Consider the following 10,723-nt stretch of genomic DNA (forward strand, 5'->3'; position numbering starts at 1 on the left):
GATACCTGCGTGCTGCCTAGTGTCTACTTTATTTAGAAAAAGTGCTGCCCCCTATACCTGGCACACTTGTGCCACGGTACAAAATAGTTGGTACTTTGGTTATTTTGTATGTACCGACAGTACCGTGGTTGTGCTCGGCGCTTGCTGATGTGCTAATTCACAATTCTGTGGGGCTGCTGTGGCGGTTGGGAGCTCACGTCTCAGCTACTCCGGGAAGTCATCGTAGACCCATAGAATCTCATGCTGGTTCTTTTTAAACGGCGCGCGTTTGCAAACTGCTGTGTGTTAATGCGGCAGCCAAATACTACATTAAAATTAACAAGACACCACCAACCTTACAAATAAAAAAAAGGCATGCTGATAAAGAAGTGTAATGTGATAGTGTCGAATTGTACGTACCCGGCTTGGCTACTCACTAAACAATCAATCAATCAAACAATTATTCGGTAAATTGTGTGGCGATGCCGATGGCCACGGTACTCCAGGACGCCTAACGTGCGACCGTCTTTGCTTGATACATAGCGTCTGCGCACTTTGCACAGTTCCTCTTTCGGTGCATTGCCATATTCCTGTAGCTAGCGACGTGCGAAGCTGCCACTCCGGCGAGAATCGTCAATTTACAGCGCACTGGATATGCGCACACCCCTGTGATGTACGAGTACGCGTCATTTGACGAGATTCCGGCCTGGCAACGATGCCAGTGATGTACGTAGGTGGCTCGTATCTACAGTATGTGCTATTGTTGTTGTTCTAGGTTAGCTTTTTTATCTTGTGATTAAGACAGTTCTGGTCAAGACGTGGCAGTCGTTGTTCCCACAACACTGGTCCGGGTTGCTGACCGGAAACACGGTGAGCCCTGAGTCTGGTTTGTTTTGGAGCTCTGATTCATGACTTTGGTTTGATCGGAAATGCTGAAAAGCGGGTTCGCTTCATGTTGGTGCTCTCTTTGACTTAGAGGATGACAGTTACAAGCTCGTCGAGCAATTTGTTGCGCAAGCAAGGAAAACTACCCTACAACTTCATACAGATAGGTTACAGAAGGCTGGGATCCACCACGGCGCGCCGCCCCAAACAGTTTACGCGTTACAAGCTGCAACGCCGTTTGTGCTGTCGGGCCAACACTGGTTACAATTTAAGTGCAAGCTTTTGGCATGACTGATGCACGCCAGATAGGTATTACGAAACACTCGTTTCGTGAATACGAATAACCGTAATCGCCTGGTTGACGCGTACGGGTGGTTGGACGACAGTCGATGCAGGAAGGCGCGATTTGGCTGCGGAGCAATTTGGTGTTGCGGCAAAATTATGTAGAATATGTACTTATGGTTATTGGTTAGTGAAGTGGTACCAAACCTGAATTTAAAATTGTAACGGTGCTGCAATAATGCATTGAACTTGGACTCGGATTTTTGATTGCTATCAGTAAACTGACAGTTTACACAGATTTCAAAAATTAAGAAAGCCGCACATAACGTCTTGGCTCGTTTAAATTGCTTCCTATCGCTGACCTTTTTTGTAGGCCCAACACACTCCTACTGATATAAAAATTGTATGAAGCATTTGCGAACAAACAAGAGTACTGTTATTGCTTTACGTCTTTGCACCCGAGAAAACTCGGTATCTGGTGGAAGTTTTACGTACCCGTATATCTACGCAACATCCGTGTATTGAGCCACATTCCATCCATCATTTTCAGAATCGGCAATTGGATGGCCTAGCTTGATGTCATCACCGGGTTTCTTAATCTACCTAGAGTACCTACTACCTGTAACAAGCGGACTTTTTTATATTTTAAATTATTAATTCTTGAAAATAATTCTACTAATGCAGATAACGCTATCGTTACTGTGTTTTATTACGCAGACATGACGCACCTTTCCACTTCATGCTCCGTGATAACACCATTCTCCATTACATATTCCATATTCGATGAAGCTATCAATTATCAGTTCCGGATTTTTCCAGCGACAGACTGTTTTCAGTGCGGCTGTTTTCAGTAGTGCATCCATCAGATTGTGATCCGCCACCAGCGCACTGCGTTGTTGACATTGTCGTCGTTTTGGTGGAAACTGAAAACAGATCCAAGGGGGTAGCGCCGGGTCACGATCTCGGCCACCACCGCCATCAGGACGTGATCTATCCAGATCGGGTTGGGGCGGAGGCCAGTCATTGTTCCACGGCAGCTGGGCCGGTGAACAGATCTGCCCTTGTACGTACATTAATGTCGAAATCAGATTCTGCACCTTGAGATTGGGGATTTGGAGGCTGTTTCACAGGCTGTTGAGACGGGATCGGGACTTTTTTTGGTTGTCGGGAACGTGAACGGGCCAGCAAAGATCTCCGTCGGTCGGGTTCTTACCAGTAATATTGCGAACCCCCGTGTAAATCGGTGAATAAACGTAGTCTGGGTTTGTTTTAGATTTTGGCGCTCAATCGGAATTTGGCTTCCTTGAACAACCGCATCCGCTCCCAGGTGATGTCCCTGCTGCGGTTGAGTACAATGTGATCTGTCCTGAAATTTTGCCCCGAGATGGCCATGTCCGGGTTGGCAACAATCCGGACCGTTACTAGCCATTATCCACACTTGTGGTGGTCCCGGTTTGGGCCTCATCCGAACCGACGACGAGTGCCGCGTCCCGCAGACAGTAAGTGCAACCGTTGCGTTATAGTTTTTTTGGCGAAATCTTGTAACCAGAGAATTCTCGTAATGCTTTCGAATTCTCTTGCTAACACTGCCCTTGGAAGGGTTGATAATTGAATTTAGTGGAATCCCTCATTCCTACTGTACACCGTTATCTGCACTGACTGCACATACGTTTGCAGTTTTATACGTTCGCCCAGCAGTGAATGCCAGCTTTGAACTGCGGTGTTCCTGTAGTGCTTGCTTGGTATTTATATTTAGTTTACTTTTGAAATATCTACAGAACGGTAGTGCCTAATAAAGTAAACCATAGATGTTAAACCATAGATATCACATATATGTATGGACTTGATACGAGAATACGACCTTTCCACGCTATTTTATTAACAATGTTCTGCTATGTTTTGCTGGAAAAGAAGGGCTGAAACGCGCTTTTTGGCACCGTATATGCGCGATTTTCCAGTACCTAACGTCTGGTACGATACGAGTATTTTTTGCAATTACAGTAATCAATTGATATAACAATATTATATAAAAATATGATAATTAGACAGTTGTAAGGCAGATAACCTGAAAAACCTGTAGTTATTGGTAGCCGACTACCTACTACTACTACTACTACGAGGTAGGAACTACTACGAGTACTGTACTGCTACCCTGCACTTGTCCATTTATTTTGCAGTGCAGGCGCACGTACGTTGTATGAGCCCATTCACGATTCATATACACGGCCTGCAACTGAGTGCAGAGAGCAGGCAGCTGACTGAACGTGAGCGGCTTTAGCTCTCACTCGCCTACAGAGTCTACAGTGTAGACGGCTCAAACCGTACAAAAGTCTGGACTGGTTCGAATAATCATGTAGTGTAATTTGAGAGAAATTTGGCCATGGGTATTAAACTATCATCTACTTTTTATAACTGCGTTACAGATTTGTTTTCTTTTCTTTTATTATGAATTTTATTATGAATGTCGTCCAAGAATAATAATTTTACCTGTGATTTGTGTGGAAAAGTCTGCTTGACGGCACATGGGATCGCTTCACATCGCGACAGTGGAAAATGCAGAGAAGCCCAAGCCCGCAACTTACGAAACAAGCCCGAGCTCCCTGGTTCATCCCCCCCCCAACCAGCTCCACACGAAGAAACCTTGCTGGAGAAGTTATCTCGGTTAAGGGGAGCCAATCCCATTCTCCCGCACGTCCCAGTAGGTGCTAGGGATGCATGTGCTAAGGCCTTCGCGCAGCTACTACTCGCATGCTGCGCAAAAAATGATATGGAAGCTTGGAGCTACTTTCTTGTTTTTGCACCGAGCATCCTGACAGCTCCTCCAACCAAGTCTGGTAAAGGCCCCTCACTGGCTACGTCAGTAAAGAAGAACTTGGCAAGCAAACAGCCAGCTGTTATCCCCCCGAAAAAGAAGCAGCCAAAGCCAAAGACAGCAGCAGCGCTAAAGGCAAAATTGGTCAATGCCAAACTGGAAAGCGGCTCGATAGGACGCGCGATGAACATTCTCGTTTCACAAGAAACAATTGCGCCATTAACCGACGAAGTAATTGCGATTTTGAGAGAAAAACATCCAGGTCGACCCGTTGACCTGGATGCAACGGTGCGTAACGTCGACGTGGTACCTTCTGAAGTAACGCATAGGGAACTGATAGCTACTGTAGAGTCGTTTGATACAGGAACCTGCCCTGGCCCGGATGGATTACGCGCTGATCACCTAAAGGAGCTCCTATCCACGCAAGGAGAGACCCGCAGGAAATTGTTAAATGCCCTAGTGAGATTCGCGGATCACTTGCTCAATAAGAAGATCCCAACAGAAGCCAGGAAAATTTTCTTTGGAGCGAACTCGTTCCCGTTCCTGAAGCCTAACGGTGGTATTCGCCCTATCGCATCAGGATGCACGTTACGTCGTCTTGTTGCAAAAGTAGTTTGTTTCCGGCTGGCAGAAGAATTGGGGAATTATTTCCGCCCCGTTCAGTTTGGATTTGGCACGAAACAGGGAGTAGAAATCGTCGTGCACAGTGGAAGGGAGTTCCTACAGTCGCCATCGACAAAACCGCGCGCGTTTTTGAAGTTCGACTTTGCAAACGCTTTTAATACAGTCCGCCGAGACAAACTTTTGGAAAGAGTATTCGCCCGGATACCCGCCTATTATAACTTTGTTCGCTCTGCATACGGAGAAGACACGATTTTATTCTGCATTTCACCCAGCAGTGATGTCACCATACCGTCCGCCAGCGGTGTCCAGCAGGGCGATCCTTGCGCACCGATGTTTTATGATTTACTAACGCAAGATGTTTGTTGTCAGGTTAAAGCCGAGACTAACCTGTGGTTTCTGGATGACGGGGTGGCTGCTGGGGATCCTGAAGTAGTCAAAGACGATATAGTCAATCTCCAAGAAGCAGCCGCCGCAGTGGGTTTGCGACTTAACACGGCAAAGTGCGAATTGTTTGTTGATGGTGGAACTCATGGAGAGCGGGAAAAAGTAACCCAGTTATTTCTGAACGCGGTACCGGACATTCGAATTTCCAAACCGGAAGAACTGGAGCTACTGGGCTCTCCCTTGCTGAAGGAAGCGATATCGGGCGCGTTGATGAGAAAGGTCGGTCAAGCACAAGTGCTTGCTGACCAGCTCGGCATATTGCCTTCACACCAGGGTCTGTTTTTGCTAAAGAACTGTTTGTCGCTGCCGAAATTGTTGTATCTTCTTAGAACGTCACCGTGTTGGGAATTCCCAGATGAACTGAAGAAATTTGATGAAGTCATCCGAGTGAAAACGGAACAGCTGACTAACGTAGCTATGTCCAGCCCAGTATGGGAGCAAGCCTCCTTACCCACAAAATTTGGAGGCCTTGGACTGATCAGCGCAGCGGGCGTAGCGTTGACCGCGTACACCTCATCAATTTACGGAGCGGCCGACATGGTGTGCAACATCACAGGCAACGCCACCGTGAAAGACAAGGCCAATCAGCTAACCGAAGAGTGGACTGGACGTTATTCTCTGGAACCCCCGCAGATGGAAGACGCCGTTACCAGTCAGTGTGGACAGCATTACAGCACACCCAGACAGCAACCCGCATGATGGAGAATGCCGACGTATTTACCTCAGCTCGTTTGTTGGCTGCATCCTCACCGGAGTCGCGTGCCTGGTTGGCTGCTTTGCCTGTATCAATATTTGGCAATTTACTGGAGGACACTCATTTACGAATTGCCGTGGCGCGGCGGCTTGGAGCTCCGGTATGCCAGCAACATGTTTGCCGGTGTGGCAGTGATGTAGACAGTCTCGGCCACCATGGATTGGTATGCAAGTTAGCGAAAGGAAGGCATGGTGTCCACGCTGCTTTGAACGAAGCAACCAAGCGCGCGTTGAGCTCGGCAAAAGTGCCATCGTCACTGGAGCCGGCGAGCTTAGAGAGAGGCGACGGAAAGAGGCCCGACGGAGTGACAGCGTTTCCTTGGAAAAATGGCAAACCGCTAGTATGGGATGTAATCGTGGCAGTTACATTCGCCCAAACGTACATTGCCCAAACATCTAGAGTGCCGGGAAGTGCAGCGGAAATTCGCGAAGACCGGAAAATAGGAAAGTATAGCGGGTTGGGAGACCGTTACATCGTCCAACCGTTGGCGTTTGAAACCACGGGTACATTCGGACCACGGACGAAGAAATTTTTTAAAGAGCTGTCGAGAAAAATCAGCGACTGTGCGGGCAACCCTCGGTCAGGGGAGTTTTTGCGGCAGAAAATTGGTATCGAGATTCAACGAGGAAATGCAGTTTCTGTTCTCGGTACATTCAGCGACATGGTTAAAAAGGGAGACGTGTATTTTGCTTTTAAATTAGCTGAACGTGAATGATGTGGAATTTTGTTATTGTTACTGTGTAATAAGCGATGTAATCTGGTTAATAGCACTGCAGTTTGGGATTTCAAAGTCTGGACAAGTGCAGGGTAGCAGTACAGTACTGGTTAGTACAATTAAAATTACATTACAGACATAAGTTTTTCAAAGTATTTTTCAGAGTTTTTCAGGTTTTCTGTTCTCCTAAGACTTGTTACACCTGTCCTTGTTGAAATTGAAAATTTCTTATAGTTTTAATTTTACTGTTTCTGTTCAGGCAGTTTACTGACCAGATTTTGATAGTGCCTCGAGGGTTTGTTATTATTGTTACTCGAATACATAATTATTATAGTGTCCCAGCTGCTCGTTACGGATCACGTCTGCGAGTTTTATTAAAATTTGGAATTACACTTTTTCTACCTAGCTCACAGTACGAATAATCAAAACAACTTATTAATTTCCATCTTATAAATAAATGAAATGCACTGACAGGCTAACGGAACATTCTTGAGTACGTATACACATATTCATCAGTGTTTGTGTGGCATAGCTTTACAAGAATTTAGTGGCATATTTACCGGGAAATGACTAGTACCAAGTACTTACTATAGTGTGAGGAGGACTGGTACAGTAACCTACCGTTTGACGTCATCACTCTCGCATACACGGGAGGGCGGCTGCCATGGTGACAGATGCGCGTTTTTTACGGTTTTTGTCAGTTTTCTCAGCATATTTCTTTTATCTTCTGTTTCTAGCCCCTCATGTTTGGGTTTCTAAATTCAATATGATCTGTTAAAATATCAGAAAGCTTTAGAGGAGAAAGGAACTGAGAATATCTTTAAAAAGGGACAAGAAAATTTGTGGGCCTATGCCGTAGGCAATAGCACATCAGTGCATTCTGTATGCGACAGTGATGACGTAGTCGACCGTTGCAGAGTCGCTTCCCAGTCCTTCTACCTATAGTAAGTTTTTGCTAGTACTAAAAAAGATACGCGGTTTTATTTATACGGTTTTGGTCAATATTCCTCCGATCAGGAAGCAGAAAAAAACTATTCTTTCAAATCCAGAAGTAGCCGTGAAAATTAAATGATAAAAATGCCGGCGTGTAGAAATTCAAGCGATTCGGTTTGCAGAGTTCGGGTGAAGCGAGTGCAAATCCGTAATACTTGTACGCATCTGGATATGACCCATATCCAATTCAACTGTTTTTTTCTGAGATACGACAAGATACGACGCTCGAAGCACAATGAATTCGACTTCAATGACTCCGTATGAGTCCCTCGTGTTTGGCGCGCAGCAAATGAGCTACCAAAACACTGTCGTCATTCGCCATGACGCCAACGGTTATTGGCAAGGAAACATTCAGAATATATCCGGAGAATACGCGCTCATCCACTTCAGATCCAAAAAGGTCAAACCCAGCTGGATTCATGCGGGTCGCGTCACGCGTGTGGCCTTTGCCATTCATTGGGGAGAATACCTCGTTGCTCGGCATGCGATTGCCGGCAAATTCACCTGGGCTATGGATAATCATTTTCCACCTGTCGCGGACGAAGTTTACCGAAAGGTCAAGGATATTCATACTCGCTGGGTGCAGACACTCGCCTATCCGCACGAATGGGAGACCATTCGAGCGGTTCTAACAGTGTATTTGAAATTTAATAGATTTCACTCGATTACAGTAAAACGCAAAAGCCGATGTTAGTCTAAACCGAGCGGCTGCGGCACCTTTGCTTTAAGAGCGTAGTTGTCGCTTTCGCAACCCTCGTCAAAAGACTAAACGTTATACTGGTGCTTCCCAAGAAACAGCTTTTTTAAGCACCATTTTTGCGTCTCGAATAAGCACAGTGCTTTAATTAAACCAAATAAAGTACAGTACAGAAAAAATTACGGAAGTGGGACATAAAAGTTCAGTTGCACGCAGGATAGTATCGTTTGTTCACAGGTTTAGCGGATTTCACGCAGATGGAACACCGAGATCATGAACAAAAACTGACCTGACACTGATGTGCACAAGCTGAGCAGAATGGCTGTACTTGGAATCGGGGATTTTTCGCGCATGAAAACAACATCAATGCCTTTGCAAGCGTATTTTGTAACTTTTTTCAGCACTCGCTGTATCCAGATTCGTTTTAAATTTGAACTAAGTACAGATATGTTAAAAATAAACTGTTAAAGTACAAGCAACTGCAACCTACACCTCCGATAACAGCTTCGTCGTATGTACAGTGTATATTTTGATTTATTGTAAATGTACAGATACTCTGTAGGCAGGGAACCCATTAAATGCTACGATCGAAATCTAGTATGGTAATTATGAATTAAAAAGCGATAAAAATGAGGTACATGAAGTAATTATATAATTACATAGTGGTGGTAGATTGTGCATTTGCTTATTATGAGGCTCTGTGGCGCTGATTGTAGTTTTAGGATTTAGTAATAGCATTTACTAACCTACGTTGTTTAGTGTTTTGTGGTCACTCACTAATCTATGTTTATTGCTTGTTTATTGCGACGGTAGACAGCTAACCCATTAAGAACTACTCTAGGATGGTATTTTAGCGTGGGAATTTAAACCTGGCTCACGAAAAAAACCAGACACGTGAATGAAGTCGGACCAAGACCATGCACAAAGTCATGATTGTAACACACCCTTAATATTTGCGAAAAATCAAAGTTACGCAAACAAAGTTAAAATGTCTCAGCGCAGTATGAAAAACAAAGAGAGGTATGCTATCAAGGATGCCATTTCCGCTTCTAGCCGGTTGTGTCAGGAGTGGAACTAGTTGATAAGTGGAACTATGTGCATTTACTAACCTCTGTTGCTTTGTGAAAAAGGTGGTGATATGAACATTTACTCGCTAAAAACTCTGGCAACGTTGTGTCAACAAGCGTAAAGCTGTTGATGGTTTTGTGGTGGAGTAAGACTAAATGTATATCTTGGTTGTTACTGGAGGTCAGCGGCAACACTAACTGATGACATTTAGTAACCTTTAATACTCAAACCAAGAGGGTTGGCCGTCGCCAATCATAACTAGACAAACTGACCGTTTCCGGTCCTTCCACCTTCGTCGTAGACATCCAAACGGCAACTAACTTTACAGCTTTCAATACAAATCACATTATCAGTTTGCATTACCACATTAACAACGGACTCTTTGGGAAGCACAACTGAACCGCCTACATGAGTGATTCACAGCACAAGACAACTGACAACGGCAAAATCGCTAATGAGGTGTGATTACGGCTCTACTGTGTCATTTGGAATCAGATGCTTCGCAAAATTAAGCATATGCGTCTATGGGAAAAACACCAGTGCAATCCACATTTCAACGTGTATACAATGTAGGACTAAATGGTCGCATAGCCCCATACCCAGCATTCTGTACGCAAGCGGTGCAGTGCACTTGTACGAAACGGATATTTTGAACTCAGTCGTACAGTGCACTGCGCTGCATTCGTATTGAATGTGGAGATGTTGGGTATGCGACCATTTTGTCCTAAGCTGTACACTCTCATAATTCACAGACAAACCATAGATCAAGAAATCATCGATTACTTTTAAGTGGTAGAAAACTCCTTAACCATTTTCAGCTGGGCTGTTGTTCCCTCATAATTGGCTGCTTATGATGATTCATACTGGAATTACAACGTAATCACTGGGAACGTATGGCTGCGCTTATAACCAACAGACATGCTACACGTGACAGTTGGTAATTTTGACCTGCGCCACCCTCATGTCCGACCATTTCCGCATAAGGACATTCCGGCATAAGGAGATGGACAATTCGGCTGTTATTTCGGCATATGAACATTTCGGCATGAGTATGTTTTCTTATGTTTTCTTACGTCTTTTTTTGTTATTCTATGGATCCTTCGTTTTATTAAGCTAGCCGAAATGTCCATATGCCGAAATGTCCTGATGCCCAATATTTGTAATCTTCGCTGTACCATACCTCAAACTCAACTAGCGCGACCGATACTTGTACTTCTTCTGCTACTGTTAACTGGAAGCCTTGGTGTTTGCCATGGCAAGGCAGTTCATTCAAGGACAGTAAATAACGGTGCCGTTATTTAGTGCTACTGTTCTTGGTTAATTACTTACATATTATGGTCGTCCTTACAATTTACATGCAAAGCGCATCCAACATTTGCCCTGCGGCACTGCAAAGTGCAAACATCTGTCAACGACATGCTAGCGCAGTCTAGCTGAATAGAGGATAGGCAGAGATAATAGGCAGCATGT

The sequence above is a fragment of the Paramacrobiotus metropolitanus genome, unplaced genomic scaffold (assembly GCF_019649055.1).
Source record: "Paramacrobiotus metropolitanus isolate TYO unplaced genomic scaffold, Prichtersi_v1.0 Parri_scaffold0000041, whole genome shotgun sequence".
In the NCBI taxonomy this organism is placed as follows: domain Eukaryota; kingdom Metazoa; phylum Tardigrada; class Eutardigrada; order Parachela; family Macrobiotidae; genus Paramacrobiotus; species Paramacrobiotus metropolitanus.